Here is a 19,008-nt window from a genome sequence, read left to right as displayed (position 1 = left end):
ACAGAAAAATAGCACCGTTATACGAAGTAAATACACGGATTTTTTTGTATTGTTTTTACAATCCAAACATCTGTGAACTAATGAAATGACTCCGGTGGAAAATAGTAGTAGTTTGAAAATATTATGTATTTTGGGCAGAATTCATGATTCATGAGGAAAATATTATACTGAAAAAAAGGGGTCTTCATGATACAATTTGAGCAACATTTGGTGGCCACTAGCATTATAATTAGAAAAAAATAACAGTTACAGAAATTTCTAGGAGAAACGAGGAATGTTCTTTCTGTTGCATACTTTCTCGAATAATATCCTTTCACTCGGGTATTTGACACTAATGTGATTTTAAGTTCCTCACTAGACAGTCGCAGCTAGCGGTGAAACTGTGATGTCGAGGGAGTCACTCTTTTTCCCGACAGCTGTGTGGACGCTACGAAGGTCAGAATTGTACCGCAACCTGACGTCCTTCTCCCTGGCTGCCGGTACCTGTTTTCCTGTCATTATTTACAGCAATGTCCGTGACGTCTACACGGACTGAAAACCCTGTTATCCGCGCAGGTTTTAATGGAGCCAAGCCATTCCTACAAGACTTATTACTTACTTCCAAATAAAGAAGGAGACTGTTTGTTACGAAACTTTCGTCTATCCATAAAATACTGATTTGCTTTGAGACACTCACCTGAAGGGAGTTATTGGTTTTGTTGGTACTTTGCGGCAGCAGTCACTTCTGCTTCGATATTGGCATCTGACACAAACGGTGAGCGGGAGACCTAGACACAAAAAGGCATGATGAACGACGAGGAGGGAGAGAGAGGGAGAGAGAGAGAGAGACAGAGAGAGAGAGGGAGGGAGAGAGGGACAGGGTGAAGTGAGGGGGGCTGAATGGCAACAAGAGCATCGAAACATAGGAGAACGGCTGGCAGTTTATTCTCAACACTAACATTTGTAATGAATTGCGCGTAAGGCTGAAAGACCAGCTGTTGTTTAACTATTCGACTGACGAACATACACTGGAATCAGTCACAACCATAAAATTTACGTTAGGAGTATGGGTGAAGAGCAACTTGAAATGGAATGACCACATGAAACTGGGTTTATGAACGATCCTAGACTGTTTCATTTCAAGAATACTTAGGAAACGCAGTTAACTTACGAAGGAGGTAGTTTTTTTAGTACTACTCCTGTGGAACATCTACCAGGTAGTATTAACGGAGGAGACAGTAACAGATCGTATAGGAGATTCTTAGTGCACTCCTAGGTTGTTTATTTGTAAATCTGTCCATAAAACGTCTCGTGCAGATATTAAAAATTGGAAAACGGAATAATAAGAAGAGAGAAGAAAAACGGCGATGCTGCAGAAGTACATTATCATCACATCCTAAAGTATTACCTTAACATGTATACTCACACGTATAGTTTATAATTATTCCGATTACCATTCCGTCTCAAGTTTAAAACACGAATATCAAATCTGCTTCTAAGAGAAGACGATTATGGTGAACTTATATCATGTAGCCTCATAACAAAACTATACTTCGAGAACTAGGAGCACACTAAGGAGATGGTCAAAGAACAAGATTACCGACTGAATTAACATTTGTCAAGGTTAGAATAAAAATGAAACTCAAAACATCATTTTCTGATAAGGAATAAAATTGTAGAATAAACTACTCACAGAGATTAACGAGATTACCAAATCGAACTTATTTAAGAGGGCAGATAAAACGTACCTGTTAAGGAATACGTTAATAGGATGGATGATTACTTAACGCATAGGAGGAGTGTGGTAAAATATACAACAGAAAAAAATGATAAAACTCTTCCTTGATTTCACAAGACATCGACGGACCATAATGCCTTCTTTTACTCTTTTAGTTTCTGTAAAACCTTTTACCAAGGCTCTGCATGGACAATACAAAGATGCTGTTTCTGATCTAAACACCTCACTCATTATGAGGTGATGCAGACTCAGTGCTTCCAGCATGCAAACGGGAACAAGCGGTACGAAAAATCGGACCCAAACGTCATCGCCATGGTCCTGATGTCGGCAGATAGTGTTTATATAGTGTGGCTGGTGTTGAAACATGAATGAATATTTAGCTTCAGATTTTCACATTATAAATGAACACTTTGCATGAATGTATAAACAAAACGTTATTGTGCAGTAGGAGTAAACCGAATGAGGTTGCGCTGTTTTTACAAAACTGATCTTGTATTCGGTGCGATGGAGGCTCTAATATCTATTAGGGCACAGTTGTTTCCTAAACTATACAAGGCAAATGCTCAGATGTGGTGGCACAACTTGTAGAATTAAAGCAGGTACACAAATATCTAAGTTATGATAAGGATGCGCGATAACACCTAGATTATTTAAAATATGCTTGACTTCTGCATTAAGGTTATGGAAAAGTTCCTGTCGTTGTACGTGTGTATCTACAATGATGACTAGCGCTTCATTTTACATTTTATTGATGGTCAAGTCGTTTTTGCAGATGATGAGTATGATATGAAATACATGATTACGAAGTAGCACAGAGAATATTAGAAATGGGGCCTAACCATTAATTCAGAGATAACGTAATATATGTTTACTGGGGCAATTGGTCAAGACCTCACACTAGATTTTGGTAAAGTACGATCAGTGGACTATTACAAATATTTGTGTGTCGTTATTAACAAAAATGGATGCAGTGAAAGCGAAATAAAGAACGGCAATAGCCGAGGTAGACGAGCAAACAAAAATATTAAATGTTTTATGGAGCACATATATTAAATCAGAAGCGATTATTAGGATATTCAAAACTATTGTAACAGAGTAGAGCAACATACGGAACAGAAACATGGGAAACAATTGAAAGCATTAAGAGGAACTTACTGTCAATGGAGATGGGATTTTTGGGTGTTGCTTTGAAATGAAGACAGTAGTAAGAATAGGAACTTGGGCCCCACTGGAATAGATTCAGTCGAGGCAAAACAACTGAGATGTTACGGGTATGTGTGTGGCGTTTGGTTGACAGCGGATGGCCCAAGAAGATGATGGAATGGATTCCGACTAATAGAAGAGGAAGACACCTGAAAACAACAAGGGGAAGAAGGAGTCAGAAAAGCTATGGCAGAGAGGAATTTGTAGGCGGAAAGTTGGAAAAGTAGGAGACTTTTGAAGGTCGGATACAGGACAAAACAATAATCAGTACAACGGAAAAACAGCCAAAGTTTGAAATTTACTTGATGATTTTACCTCATCGGAACCCATTTTCAAATCATCCAGATAGTGAAAATGTTATTTACCAAAATATGAGAACCATGTCCAGATAGACTGCCAGTTATCTGTATGCTATGTAATTGTTCATTTGCACTTTGTTATACGTATAGGCCTACTCGTGTTATCTTGACATGTTTCTTATATTTTTGGAAATATCATTTTCACTGTCTGGATGATATGAAATATGCTCACGACCCCCAATTAGATAAAAGTCAAAGTTGCAACTTCGGCCGTTTTTCCATTGTACTTATTAACATAACTTGATGTCCGGCAATTACTACAGCATGCTGAAAGCTCGTAAAAACTATAATGTTTCATTAAATTGTAGTAGCAAAAATTAGTGGTATGGTTCATACTATAAAGCCACGAGGGTCTACCTGCCACATCTTGTCAAATCATACTCTACGCAGGATTATTTTAGGGTTGACAGATACGAAAGAAGTAGTTCGTGAGGCTCATGCACGAGGAACGGCACGCATTCAGACAATTCTGTGAGAGTTTTATTTGCAGAAACCAGCCGCAGCTGCCGAACTATCACCCTACCCAGTACAACACTTCCAGCTTGCATTACATTTCGCTTTCACGCATCTCAATGTGATGTATGAGGTTTGTTTGTTATCACTTCTGAAGCTTGCTCTATCGTTTTTTCTATGATATTAATGCGTCTATTATATACCTAGCGCTCTGTTTCTCGTAATGAGAACAGACATACGACAGATTCACTCATGCCGCGTGAGCTTAGCATATTGTTCAACATTTAACTCAAACTACCTAGTGTTAAAATACTCTCCAATAGTTCTGGTACGGAGCAGCTAAAAATAAGCGTTATCTTTAACATTTTGTTCTCAGCATATGTTCATCAACTTCAATAACAAAACGGATTACCGCTTGTCGAAAACTTGGTAACGTCATCAATAAATAGATTTTTGTAAATATGCTTGAATAACTTGAATGAATATAGCAACTAGCCACTTTTTCGTATAGCTTTATTTCATGCAGTCGCGTGTTTCGGGATTTTACCCATCTTCAACTTTCGGCTTTATATCCATAGCACAAACACTTTTATATTGTGAAGATGGAAGTGTTTGTGCTATGGTTATAAAGACGAAACACAAGCTACAAATTACAGAGAAAAGACAACTGCAGCGTTCAAAATGCAGCCACGAATAACATCATACTGATGATGATCTAAACTTACTATGCAAATTGGTGAAATGCAAAAATGGGTGATTGCCGTATTTCTTTACGTAATTCAGTCCACACCCAAGGAGCATAACCACCATCAACGCGGATAAATTAGTGTGTCGTAAACTTTCCGTATATCATATTAAAATTTTGTTGTAAATAAAACTAAATGACAACCTAATGCAGCTCTTTCAGAACAGTTTCAATCTAGTTCGATCTTCGTACTTTGACTGTTGGCAGATTTAAGCGTTTAGCAGCGTGTAAAAACTTTTACTTTCATCTCAAAAACCAAAACTACAAAGCAGAACATACCGAAAATGCATTACCACTTCTACACAGAATACCAAAGGCATACTCCATGAATATCTTGGAGGAATTAGAAATATATACACACACTAAAAATTATCCAAGCGATCTCTTTCATGAAAAAATCTGTCTCAAACATGAAAACTATCTGAAAATTTTTATTAAAAGCTTGGAAAACGAAAACACATAAAAGTCAAAGCAAACAGAAAACAACCATAGATAGAAATGATAACAAATTGTAATATCAATGGAATCCAGCTAACATTAGTGACTGGCAAAGATCCAAAGATGAACGAGAATAAACTGTAGATCCAGCTGTCAAAAGTATTTCAAGAAAATATTCTATACAAACGAAATGTACGTGATTATAACGATCTAGCAACAAACAGACAGCTGAAATTACTCGCAGAACCAATATGGGCAACTATTCTAACAAGATGTAAGTACGAATGCAAACTGACCTTTATGTAAAGCTGTTATAAACATAGGTAAAACCAAATGTAATATCTACAGGTTTACTTGAGTATGGTGATATAGCGGAAAGAAGCATTTAATAAAGAAGCAGCATTACTAATTAAACAATTTGCAGTGCACCTGTAATTGTTCATTACAAAGTGTCATGCTGTTGTTGTTGTGGTCTTTAGTCCTGAGACTGGTTTGATGCAGCTCTCCATGCTACTCTATCCTGTGCAAGCTTCTTCATCTCCCAGTACCTACTTCAGCCTACATCATTCTGAATCTGCTTAGTGTATTCATCTCTTGGTCTCCCTCTACGATTTTTACCCTCCACGCTGCCCTCCAATACTAAATTGGTGGTCCCTTGATGTCTCAGAACATGTGCTACCAACCGATCCCTTCTTCTAGTCAAGTTGCGCCACAAACTCATCTCCCCAATTCTATTAAACACCTCCTCATTAGTTATATGATCTACCATCTAATCTTAAGCATTCTTCTGTAGCACCACATTTCGAAAGCTTCTATTCTCTTCTTGTCCAAACTATTTATCATCCATGTATCACTTCCATAAATGGCTACACTCCATACAAATACTCTCAGAAACGACTTCCTGACACTTAAAAACGTTAACAAATTTCTCGTCTTCGAAAACACTTTCCTTGCCGTTGTCAGTTTACATTTTATTTCCTCTCTACTTCGACCATCATCAGTCATTTTGTTCCCCAAATAGCAAAACTCAGTTACTACTTTAAGCGTCTAATTTCCTAATCTAATTCCCTCAACATCACCGGACTGAATTCGACTACATTCCATTATCCTCGTTTTGACTCTACCATCCGGGGAACAAGATGTATGAGACAGGCGAAATTCCCTCAGACTTCAAGAATAATATAATAATTCCAATCCCAAAGAAAGCAGGCGTTGACAGATGTAAAAATTACCGAACTATCAGTTTAATAAGTCACAGCTGCAAAATACAAACGCGAATTATTTAGACGAATGGAAAACCTGTTAGGAGCCGACCTCGGGAAGATCAGTTTGGATTCCGTAGAAATGTTGAAACACGTGAGGCAACACTGACCCTACGACTTATCTTAGAAAATAGATTAAGGAAAGGCAAACCTATGTTTCTAGCATTTGTAGAATTAGAGAAAGCTTTTGACAATGTTGACTGAAATAATCTTTTTCAAATACAAAGTGTCGTACACTGTTGAAACTTTGTGACAGATAAAAACTGTGTGCCGGACCGAGACCCGAACTCGGGACCTCCGCTGCAGAGTTAAAATCTCATTCTGGAAACATCCCCCAGGCTGTGGCTAAGCCATGTCTCCGCAATATCCTTTCTTTCAGGAGTGATAGTTCTGCAGGGTTCGCAGGAGAGCTGCTGTAAAGTTTGGAAGGTAGGAGACGAGATACTGGCAGAAGTAAAACTGTGAGGACGGGGAGTGAGTCGTGCTTCACTAGCTCAGTTGGTAGAGCACTTGCCCGCGAAAGGCAAAGATCCCGAGTTCGAGTCTAGGTGCGGCACACAGTTTTAATCTGCCAAGAAGTTTCCTATCAGCAAACACTCCGCTGCAGAGTGAAAATCTCATTCTGTCATACACTGCTCGAATTCATCGGTTATAGGATTCAATTGTGTGGCTTACTGGCCCCATGGCGCGCTGATGTCGCAGGATGTAACAAAATTCAGCGAGCGTGTCGCGACTACATGTGTTAGATTGTACTGCTACTACTATTAAATTAGCCGGGAATGCGCCTCTGATGCGCTGCAAGCAAGAAGCGGAGCCCCTGTCGGGGTAGGCCACCGGGCGGCCACGCGCTCTCCAGCTCGGCCGCTCGCCCACTCGCCGCGTCCACCGGATGTGACGTAAGGCGGCGCGCCGCGCCCAACCCTTCTTTATCTCCTTGTACGGCATATTCCGAGGCACAGGTACAAGGCCGGCGGTACACACCGGCACCGGGAACCGCACCTGACGCTGCCCGCCCGGCCTCTTCTCGCTCTTCCTTTTGGACGCCCGACGCTTTGAATATACATTTATTTAACGTTTCGAGCGGCGGACGGCTGGAGGGAGCACGATTCTTGAATGAAAGTGGCTGCGTAGCGGAGGGATCGTTAAACCTTTATGCTAATTGAGCGCACGAGCGGGCCGCGCCCTTCTGGCCGGCTGATGGCGGCGTGCGCCTATTTTTTTCGCTTCCGGTGGCCGGCCCGTACGTTGACACGCCCGCGTCCGACATCTTGTTGCTCTCGGCAAGATCCAGTTTGTGACGAAGCTCCTCTCCACGGCGAAGGCCATCATTCCTAATCTCAGATGCCGCCGCGACGGGCCAGCGAAACGCTTTCCGTGTACCTATTAATCATCCGAATGTATTGTTAAGCACAGCCATCTGAGGAGATTACAGGTGTAATATATAACCCGGGAGCTTCCTAAGGGATTTACACGTTCGTGAAATTGGACGGTTTCGAAATCAGTAGCAAAAACTCGTCACTTCAAATGTTCATTTACTTTTCTTTGCAAATATTCTCCCCGACAATATGTAATAAACGAATAATTTTAATTCTGTATTTAATTCATCCTGTATAAACAATTTAACTGCTTAATATACGGATATAAAATTTAATTCGTATGATGTGAGATTCTAAATGGTATTTTTAAGCATTATTGTCTACTTTGCCATTACGTAATTTAACAGTTGCGTTGTTATTGATAACTGTTGGACTTCTTCAGTACGCGAACACGTCCTGACGTCTGTCAAATAGCGGAAATAAGACAACACTTTCCTTGTGACTCACAGACGTGTCATCGAATAACCTGTGAAACGGTGACTACAAATGTGTAAATGTATGTCTATGCTTTACAGTAAGTCGTTAATTCCTGTCTTTATATGAAATGTGTGTAATGTTGTTTCGCAAAGTTAATTAAGTCGAAAGCCTACATGTTTTTAATTTTTTAATTGTGTTAGTTGCCTTTTGCATCACTTACCGTATTACTTACAATACAATTTTCTGCTCATTTACCGCACCCTAAGATTCTCTTGTCTCTTGTTAGTATATTATTTTGGTTTTCAAGAAATATGTTTATTTCTTTTCAGCCACTGTAAGTTATTTACAACTTTGGGACTATTTATCGTATTTTATCTCCGTTATATCTATTTTGTGTAGGAAATATGATCGTAGTACATGTTATTACGTATAGTACCATAATTTTCTGAAGAAAGGGTTAACTAAAATGAGGGGCAAATAATATCGAGGACAACAAAAATAACAAACATTCTCGATAATGGAAGAAATAAAAAGTATCCAATAAATGGATAAGATGTCGGCAATGACCTATCAGTGAGAAGCGTCTTAACATTCGATGGAATAACGTGATGAAACCATGCACAGTCTGAATCAGGATGGCTCTATCAGATAAGTAATCTCAGTTCCTCGTTGTATGAACAGCTACTTACTGCTTTTAGATTTATTTCTAGCAGTTATAATTATTGAACCACAATCAAGCGAGTATTCACAAATAATAAGCAAGCTAGTTTATCATTTTCTGAGTGGCGCATCTCAGACTTAACGTGAACAAAGTATTAGTTTGAGCTAACAAGCGTATGATCGTTAAGTAATTTTTACAAATACCATGTGTGGTTGCAAAAGTGATCTAGGGAACGCATCTACAAGACGAAAAAGAAGCAAATGCTACGTGCAGCTATTGTGTTGGTACTATAACAAGTCTCACAAAAATAGAGAGAGAGAGAGAGAGAGAGAGAGAGAGAAAGAGTGAAAGTGAGACTTCCCAATAGCGAACACGTTCTCTAATTTATTACTGAAACGCTCTCATAACTGTTCAGTGCATCAGAGTGAACAAAAAGTACCTATGGCACATGAAGAAGAAAATCGTGGGTACCACAGTGATTTAACCACCATTATCGCATATTTTATGGTAAGTTATTTCCTTTTCGCAGCCTCATTAACACCTGTGATCCCATTTATGAGATTAAAATGTGGAATATAACCTAATACTTGTTATGACAGATTTCGCATGTGCAGATGAATAACAGAAGTAAAAAAAAATTATAGTAACTGCTGGAAAAGTCCTGGATGGCAAAAATGAGCTTGAATCATCGAGATTTCAAACACTGACTTCAGAAAATTAACGTTACTTGCGAACTGATTGTAGGTAGAGAACTAAGCACACACCATTGTTTTCTTGTGAAAGCTTTCCCTAGATAATTAATCTTTTTACTACTGCTCCCAAACATACTACCGCAAATGAAAGACCCCGGCAGCAATATTTTCAGTCAGCTTCTTTGGAAGCTTGCAAACACACGAAAATGATTATTTCTAGAGAAAAGGAGAGGTCTTTCTCTTCGCTCAACTATCTTTCATCAGAAATTACGCATTCATTCTTTAGTGCGCAACCCAAAATTAGCACTCAACATGATTCAGACAAATCAAGGCAAAATGCGTGCAAAAAACATAAATTGCATTTATTCTCTTGCAGAAAAACATAATGCCAAAATAATTGATACGGTGTAATAAATTAAAAGTGCTATTTTTTCTGATCTTCATGAAAAATTTCCTGCACGTCAGTAATTTGTGCTTCTACCGATCATGTAAACGAAATTGTGTTTTACAATACTAAGCTTACGCATTTACGACGCCTGTAACATTAGATGCTGTACACAGCTACATCTCAATGTCGATTGACGTATTGTATCACGGTGAACCTTTCAAGGCAGAATATGTATTCTAATCAGAACCTTCCCTGGTAGACCAGGCTACGAATGTTTCTTCCCCACCCCTCCCGTAAATTATATTTCTGAAATTTTTTTAAGTAGTTTTAGTAGATTTTGTAAATTTGTTAAATGACGTATATTACATAAATGAATCATACTGATAACAATACTGCACAAAAAATTTAAATGTATAACTAAAACTAAATTACAAGTAGGATAATCTTTCTAAAAAGTGGTAAGCAAAGAAAAATCTATATCTTAATTTTTTATGGCAGGTACTGAAAAATGATTTTAGTATGATGCGTAATAAAGAAAAGATCTTTTTTGAGTACCACTCAATCGGTAGAATTCGGAAAAAATCGGAAGTATTTTTTTCAATTAGCGCATATGCGCAATTAGCGCATAGCGACTGACTTTTCAGATCTTACAGTACGGTAGCGAATTTGCAAGAAGAACTAAAATGACGAATATGAGCGAGTTGTGTAAGTGGCAGCTCTGTGCTTCCATAAACAAACCCATCCCATGTTAACCACGGTAGCGATAAATATCTATTCAGTAACAGATGTTCCCGTACGATGTTTGGGACTAGTAAAAAGAGGTCTATTAATAACAAATACTGTCCTTAATTTTAGCAAGAAATTCCTTGAAAATATACTTTTGGAGTACAATTTTGTGTCTAAGTGAATTATGGATTGTGAGAGAACCAGAAAAGAAAAGAATCGAAACGTTTGAATTGTGGTGGTGCAAAAGAATTTTAAAAATCAAGTGAACTGATAAGTTAAGGAATGAGGAGGTTCTTCTCAGAATCGGTGAGGAAAAAAATACGTGGTAACCATTGGCAAGAAGAAGGGACAAGAAAGTACGACATGGATTAAGACATGAGGGAATAATTTCCGTGGTACTAGAGAGAGCTGAAAAGTAAAAACTAAAGAGGAAGACAGAGATTAGAACGTATCCAAAAAGATAACTGAGGGACCTGAGAGAAAGTGGCACTCTAAGACGACGAGATTCCAGGCTTGTAACGTGACTTATACCTTCTTTCATAATTAATCCCTCCAGTGCATTTTGTTTGTCGATTTTGAAATTCAGTGATAGGCACTCACTTGCGTGGATGTATTCCACTACAATGTTGTAATGTACTGTCGACGTGGATATGAAATTTTCCCCTCGGAAGTGAATTCTTTAGGACATTGCCAAACAAAGTCAAGTCAGTCAGAGCGCCGGACTCGGGCGTGGGACGGACATGCAAATGACTGGCCAGGCCGGCGTGGGCAGGCTTTGACAGTCGCTGCTCGCCTCCAGCGGGCGATCAAATGTTTACGACATCCGGTTGTCCCACCCGATGACCGTTTTCAGCGCTGCACTGTACCAGATCATCTCCAGAAACACCCCGTGGCGTCACGTACTGCGTTACTGACTTTTTCGGTCAGTATGCATGTTGCATAGAAACGCAATAACATACTTTCTTTAGTTATCGACATGTGTTACCCTACGCGCCAGTAAATTTATCCTTTAGAGTTGCCACTTAAACGCTGTACAACCCATTACTCTATAGCTTTTCCTGTCTTAGCTTCCTAACACATATTGAGCGAAGCAGAACAGCTGCTCACATAAGTACATTTTTCTAATAACTAAATAAATGTTCCATTGGTCATTTGAACCTCTTTTAAAGTGGTAAGTAACAAGTCATTTCAAAGGCTGCGTATATGTTACCGTGAATGACCGAAATTGGAGAATGTCGACTTTCACCGGTGAATGTCAACAGATGCTAAATAGGTCGGTGAAAGATCGAATATTTCACTACATTGTTGTACATTCGGACCCTCTCCGGTGTGTGCCGACAGTCACAGATATAGTCTGGTGCAAGTCCAAGACAGAAGAGTAAAAAAACAAGCGACTGGCTCTCTCCTGCCAAATCCTTTGTTCTGCTTGGAGTCAATCAGCTTTGTCAGTCTTATGCAACCTTTGATAAAGCGAGCAATGTTTTCTTAATTTTTTTCCGATACTCTCATTTATACTATATGGATACTACAGTAAATCGTGATCTTTTTCACGAAAATTTAAATGCATTAATTGCGGGTAAACGAGAAGACAATTGATATTATTTTTCTCAAGAAAAGTATTTTAAAATACTTTCTAAAGTGGTTTCTGCTAAAATTAAATGCAACACACCTTTGGATTACAGACTTTTAAAACGCTTTGATGTTTTAAAAATTAATGATGAAGAGAAGTTAATCGTACCATTAAAACCAGGGGAAACAGACATACAGTATTATGTTACCAATGAAGAATTGTACAGTATACTATATGAAACTCACGCCAGAATAGGCCACGGAAGAAGAAGACGTATGTTTAAAGAGTTGCAAGTTAAATACAAAAATATTACATATGAAGTTGTAATGTTATATTTAAATTTATGCAAACAATGTCAAAAGAAACACAGTGCACCTAAGAAAGGTATTGTTGTAAAGCCAATGGTTACTTCTGATTTAAAGTTAAGATGTCAAGTTGATCTGATAGATCTGCAGTCAAATAGAGATGGCGAATATAAGTTCATAATGGTGTATCAAGATCAGTTAACTAAGTTTGTCCAGCTACGACCTTTGAAAACTAAAAGAGCTGAAGAAGTAGCGCACCACGTTCTCTCAATATTTTTAACATTTGGTGCACAATCAATATTGTAATCAGATAATGGTAGAGAATTTAGTAATCAAGTCATATCCGAAATATGCGCTATGTGGAAAGATGTTAAAATAGTTCATGGAAAGCCTCGTCACAGTCAAACACAGGCTCAGTTGAAAGGGCCAATCAGGATATACAGAATATACTAACTGCATGGATGAATGGTAACGATACACATAAGTGGTCAGATGGTTTATCCTTTGTTCAATTTGCCAAAAACACTACGTACCACGCAGGAATACGCCAAAGTCCTTATGAAGCCATGTTTGGCGTTAAAGCAAAAAGAGGCATAGCATCGTCTTTTTTGCCTGGCGAACAAATCGCAAATATTGAAACTGAAGAACAACTCGAAGAAATTGCCAATACTTCTGAAACCAAAGGGCAGCTTGAAGAAACTGTAAATGCTTATAAAAAAAATTGAGCGGTGGTCATACCAAAAACCATATTTCAAAGAAAAATATTGAACAGGACCTACAACTTACAACGTCTTCACATAAAATTCTGCCTGAAAAGCACGAGCTGATTTCTACAAAAAGAACGGCCGCGAAAGAAAATCTTCTACTGCAAGTAACATAGGTGTTACGAACCTTACAAAAACAATTTCCTCCTGCTAAAATTGGTGATAATGTACGAATACAAGTCCCTGATGTCGACCGTGGTCTTACAGATAGCCGAAATGGGTTAGCAAATAAAAATGGCACCCTCAAGCAGCTTTACACATGTAATCAGTTCGTAATTTGTAAAGAAAAGTTATTTTCCATGGATGAGATTTCTTTTCAAGAGATGTCGCTGAGAGAAGTAGCTGCAGCTAATTCGAGAAGCGGGGGACAAGGCTATAAACGCTGTCATTGCAAAAGGAAGTGTTCCACAAATAAATGGAGTTGTAAAAGCAAGGGGGACTTTTGCAATTCAAAGTGTCATAATAGTTTAAGTTGTTGCAATAAATAAGATTTGAATCACATAAGTAAGTAATTTTTTATAACTATTATTTTCTTTTCTCACGTAGAATGACTGTGTATTTTAAATTCTTGGTCATTGCTTTCAGAAAGAGAGGTGTAAAAGTTACGTCACCCTTGTGACGTTTTATAGCGACTGAATTACGGAGAAGAAAATATAAATCTCCAACATGTTCAGCATTCTCCATTAGTGCATGGGGAATGTCAACATTTACCGGTGTAAGTCAGAAATAAGGGTGTTTAGCAAATATTTCGGACATACTAGCTGTGAAAATTTTCTACACTTCCAAAATTTCAAAGCAGTCTTCCCTGTTCACTGACTAGCTTTCATGTACTACGATACATTAATAACAGTTCCTTTAGTGTTTGTTTCCGGTTAACAGTTGTGGCGTTTATATAATGGACACGGAAATTAATCTGTCGCTTGTATCAGCCGTATGTCTGAATGACAGGTATTTCACTGAGCTTCATTAAACTAAGGGTATTAAGCAGTCGGATATCAGCTAAAAGAGTTTTACCGTAACAATCAAAAGTGGAAAACAGGTTCAATTTTTTCAGTCTTGTTCTATTATAAAAATCGTTGTTCTCGTTTTCTATAGGCTGTCTTTTACAGCAGTTACGCTGTTGATATCTCTCTTTTTCCATATTAGTTTATTACGTTTTGTTTGGCCAACGATTGAATTTCAGTAGTAACGATGCTCACTGAAATTGATGCAATACTTCAGGAATGGAGATTCGGGGGAATTAGTATTCCTGCTGTCAGTGTTCCTCGTTTTGGAACACAACTCTCGCTGAAGTTGTGCACTATGATCATTGAGAACTGAAGCCGTGTTCTTTCATATCTGTTGAGGAACGACTTCTAATCAAGTTTTACAGGTCTGTTTTTCAAAGTGCTAAACACTACTCGTTAAGTCAAAGCATTCTGTCTGCACTGTAGATATGCAACAATCTTACGAAAGTGCTAAGAGGGTAATGGAGTACCTACAAGGAAGGACACATGCAAAAATTTAGTGTGTGTCTTTCTACAGATCAACTTTATCATAAATCATGAAACTATTTTATGTTGCCTAGAGTAACTTTTATATTCTGTTTCACTTTCAAAATGTTGTCATGTGTACTTACAAATATCATACTGAATTTCATAACTGGAAACACTTTTTATTTAGTAAATTGAATGACAGATCACCGAATGTGACATGTTTTATTTGAAATTAGAGAAACTTTCTGTTTATTTTCGTTATTTGACACCTCGTATTTGGTTTCCATAAATCTCGAGAGTATTAATTGAGTAAACACATTGTAAAGGACATCGTTACATATCTCAAGAATACTGCAGATTAATTAAACCAAACGTCTTCAATGGCAGACTGGCACTGCTCGCATAGCCTGTTGATCAAGGAACAGAAAGAAAAGGGTCCAGTTACAGATGTAGCTGTATATATGAATTCCAAATTCATTAAGAAACGAGGATGCAAACTCATGGCTGCCTGTGAGAATGCTACATTTGAATTGATTATAATTGTACCTATTCCGCTTAATGTCATACGTAAAGCTGAAGTGAAACCAGACACGATTGAGTGTAGTCTACACTCCTCGTTTTTATTTCACTTTGTTTTTCTCTTACACAAATTTCTTCGTTCGATTTCATAAGTAAATTTCTTATTCAAGTTTAAAGAAACAAAAAAGTAATTAAAAGAGTGTCCAGTGAAAATATGAGGTTTTATGGAGTTGGATCATAAGTCAAAAGATCGTGTTTCGTACGTTTCTGAGTTCACTTTGTTGTAGTTTACTTATGACGCATATATGTCTGCAGACGGTTCGTTTCACTCATGAAGGTTGTAGTGGTACTTTGTCTAATTTAGACAATACTGATTGTCGCAAGTCTCACATAACAGCTGGTCAAAGAGAGCGATAAATACTGAATAAATGACTGTTCCAGCCAAAATGTATGTGTGATATCGAATCTATAATCTTGTCTCCCTGTGGAGAAAAATGTTTGAATCTCTGCTACGCACACAGTTTTTTCATGACTGCAGAAAAGTTTCTACACGCAAATGAGCGTTTATGTTGCACTTGACGCTAGTCTACTAAAGTCATTGCTTTTCAGCGATCTACAAAACATAGTTAATTTTTACATTATATACGTTCAGTCGTTCAAAGGTCTGCACTACCAGAAAAAAAACGCATTTTTTTTTCATTCAGAAGAATCGTTATTGGTGAACGTTTAATAGGGTGAGTTTTCAGCAAAAGTTTCCCTAATTTCGATACGGGAGAAGACAAATCACTTAAATTTTACTGCTGTCGTGTTCTAGACAGAACCACACCCGCCCATCATCCATAGTTATCTGATCAATTTTGACGGTAAGGCGATATACATAAAAGGAATGAAAATTATTGTGGTTAAGCGCATTTAAATACTTTCTAAATCGGCGCCCGAGGGAAACACAAAACACACTCAGAAAAACTGGGTCTGAGAAGTTCCCTCCTTAAAGGTTAATGTATGTTAAAAAGCGCTAATGTTCTCAGACGTGACTTCTAAACTGTGTTCAGCTATGCGGTTTGGACAGAAATTTACATTTTAGTCTTTTGTATAAAGCGCACTTGGACATCTGACAGTAATAAATGGCCCATCTCCTTACAAGTTTTTCGTGCCTCATTTGCAACGGTCGAAATCGAAACAAGTGAACTTCATTGCAGAAACAACTTTTACTGGCACCTCACTGCTGGGCGGAATATGACTGCTTTTTCTCTAAACATGTAACTGATATATAATTGACCGAAGACAGCCATTATTTAACAGTTATTTGATGGACATTGCCATTTGGAAAACTGATAGCAGATTTCAGGACGAAACGGATTTTGTTTCCCCTTTTTTCTTCACAGCGCTTCCGTGCGGATGCTCATTTTACAAACGAAAATCCCAGCGACCCTGTTGGGTTTAAGTTCATTCGTTATAACTTGCACTGCAATGTTCGGGAGCAACTATCCACTGAGGCAAAGTACGATGACGCAAATTACGAATAAGATGAAGTTTTTCAGCACGGAAAGCATTCCAGGAAAATCTACGTCTTGTATGCACTGGCACCTGTCGTGAAATACGTATTATTTTATACTACTTCTCCACTAGTGACCAGTTTCTTGTTCCTAAAATGATGCTAGTAAGAAAATTCACATCCACTATCAGGCTGTCACAGACAGGAGGAAAATGTGTGGTAATAAAATATTTTTAAGATGTCCTGTGACTTACAGTTCTTTTTCCGTAAGCAAAGGACAGGAACTGTTGAAACAGAAATACACACTTGATGACGTCCACACGATTTAGAAAGAGCTGGAAAACTCTTCCTTAACACAGCTGAAATTTACGGCTACAGATAGAAGATTCGAACTGGCGGAAAAAATAAAAATAATTACTAAATCATATTTCATCGATAGTCCATCATTAGCAGACCCTACACACGTACAATACAATCAGAGAAAAAGGAACACACGGCTCCATGTGTTTCAGTGAGAGCAAGATTTGAACTGAAATTAACTTGTCGCAAACGTGTCATATGAATACATAAATCACTGCCAATCCAGCGACTAGCATATAAAATTAGCGAAAAATTTTACTGGTTTTACATATTACCTGACACATTGAACATCCTAGTGAGTTATTGTAGGTACGCTAAGTGGAAGGGAGAAACTCATTGAAAATGTAACGAATTTACTAATAGAACAAGTTAGCTAATAAAATTTTGATCGTATTAATAAATCACTGAGCGATTCTGACTCTGTTATACATGATAGACGTTGTTAGAGCTGGAAATATGTATAAAACGTAAAATTAAGGCTCACTCCTCCTATTGAGAACATTCTGAATCACCAACACGGAAGAAACCTCGACAAATACGGTCAGAAGTGAAGAATATGCTCCATATGATATTCGTTTTTAACCGCTCTTGCCCATGAGTTCCTACCACAATATCGAACGATCAATAATGAGTACTGCTTACAAGTTCAAAACCAGTTGCGTGAAACAATTCTAAACAGCGTCAGCATTATAGCGAAACTATTAATGACTTTCGCACTGCTTGTTCGTGAAAATTTAGCCAAGAACAATACTAATATGATGTCCCACCTTCTATACTCACTAACATAGCTTCCTTTGGCTTTTCTGTACTCAAAAATAAAGAGAACCTTAAAGGATCGTCGTTTTAAAAGAATAGATGAGATTTAAAAAAGGCATCGTCGAGAAATGTAAAAGCTGTTCAACAGGAGGTAGAGTTCCAGAAGCGTTTTGGAGATTAGTAAAAGCGTTGGCATAAGCGAATAATATTGTAGGAGGTAACACTGACGTAGACAAAGAAACAAAGTTGTTTAAAAAAATCGCATCATTTTTTTTAACACGCCTGGTATACTGCAGCTTTGGGATATCATGTACGTTGTAAACTGGGGCAACTTAGCCACATCTCATTTTTCATTCGGTTGTAATCACGAAGGGTTGAATTATGATACACGTGTGCTCCAAATTTCGTTCTAACGAGCCTTGGTATTTTAACGATCTGTACAAAGAGCAAAAAAGTGCTCGAGCAAATGAAAAAGTTATGGAGGACGTAAGAAAAACACATTCTGGATTTTCAAAGTTGTCCCATTTTTACCAAGCTTCCTGGTACAACACTGCCAAGTTACATTATTATGTTAAATACAGCACTCAGTTTTATTTCTAAAAGTGATTCTGAAATGCAATTGAGAAATGCACTGAACAAAGGAAATAGTTTTCACTTACGTTAGAATGAGTGGGCAGAACGAGACACTTTCTTTGACTACCAAAAAACGAGTATTCGACGAGCCGAAGAAAAAACACTGAGGAAGACGAGGAAACAATGGATAAACCTAAAATGCGAACCAAATCTGTCGTTCGTTGTTTCCCGTGTGCAATGAAAGCGTTTGCGCTGGAGAACCCGTTTATCGTTGAAACAATGTTTTCGGGTTTTTTTCACACGAGTTTAAGCTGACTTTAAACCGTCTAGAACAGATATTTTTCAGTTTTTTGTCTCTATTATTTCCAGTAATAAATATACAAATCGAAGAAAGATTGAAGAATGCTGACTCTCTTACTTTCAAGATAATTTAGTGTTAATTTGTCCTTTTTCATGGCCGTCAAGCAGCAGATCAAATACCGGTACTTCCTATTTTTATTATCTACTGTGAATGAACTGTTGTTAAATTTATAATTTCTAACTGTTACCACAGTTTGCTTCCTCTGTCATTATTTCATAGAAATGGCAGACAAATCTTTAATCTTTTAAAGCAAATAAAGCATTGCACCTGATTGCTACGTCACTTCGTAAAAAATATTCCCACGCTAGGATTGGCGCAATTCTGCAATACCACGGATGTCTGGCGACGTCAGCGAGAATCTGCTCTACAGACGAAGAGGAGACAAGTCTTGCA

The sequence above is a fragment of the Schistocerca gregaria genome, chromosome 1, assembly GCF_023897955.1.
Source record: "Schistocerca gregaria isolate iqSchGreg1 chromosome 1, iqSchGreg1.2, whole genome shotgun sequence".
Classification (NCBI taxonomy): Eukaryota; Metazoa; Arthropoda; class Insecta; order Orthoptera; family Acrididae; genus Schistocerca; species Schistocerca gregaria.
This window is presented reverse-complemented; position numbering follows the sequence as displayed.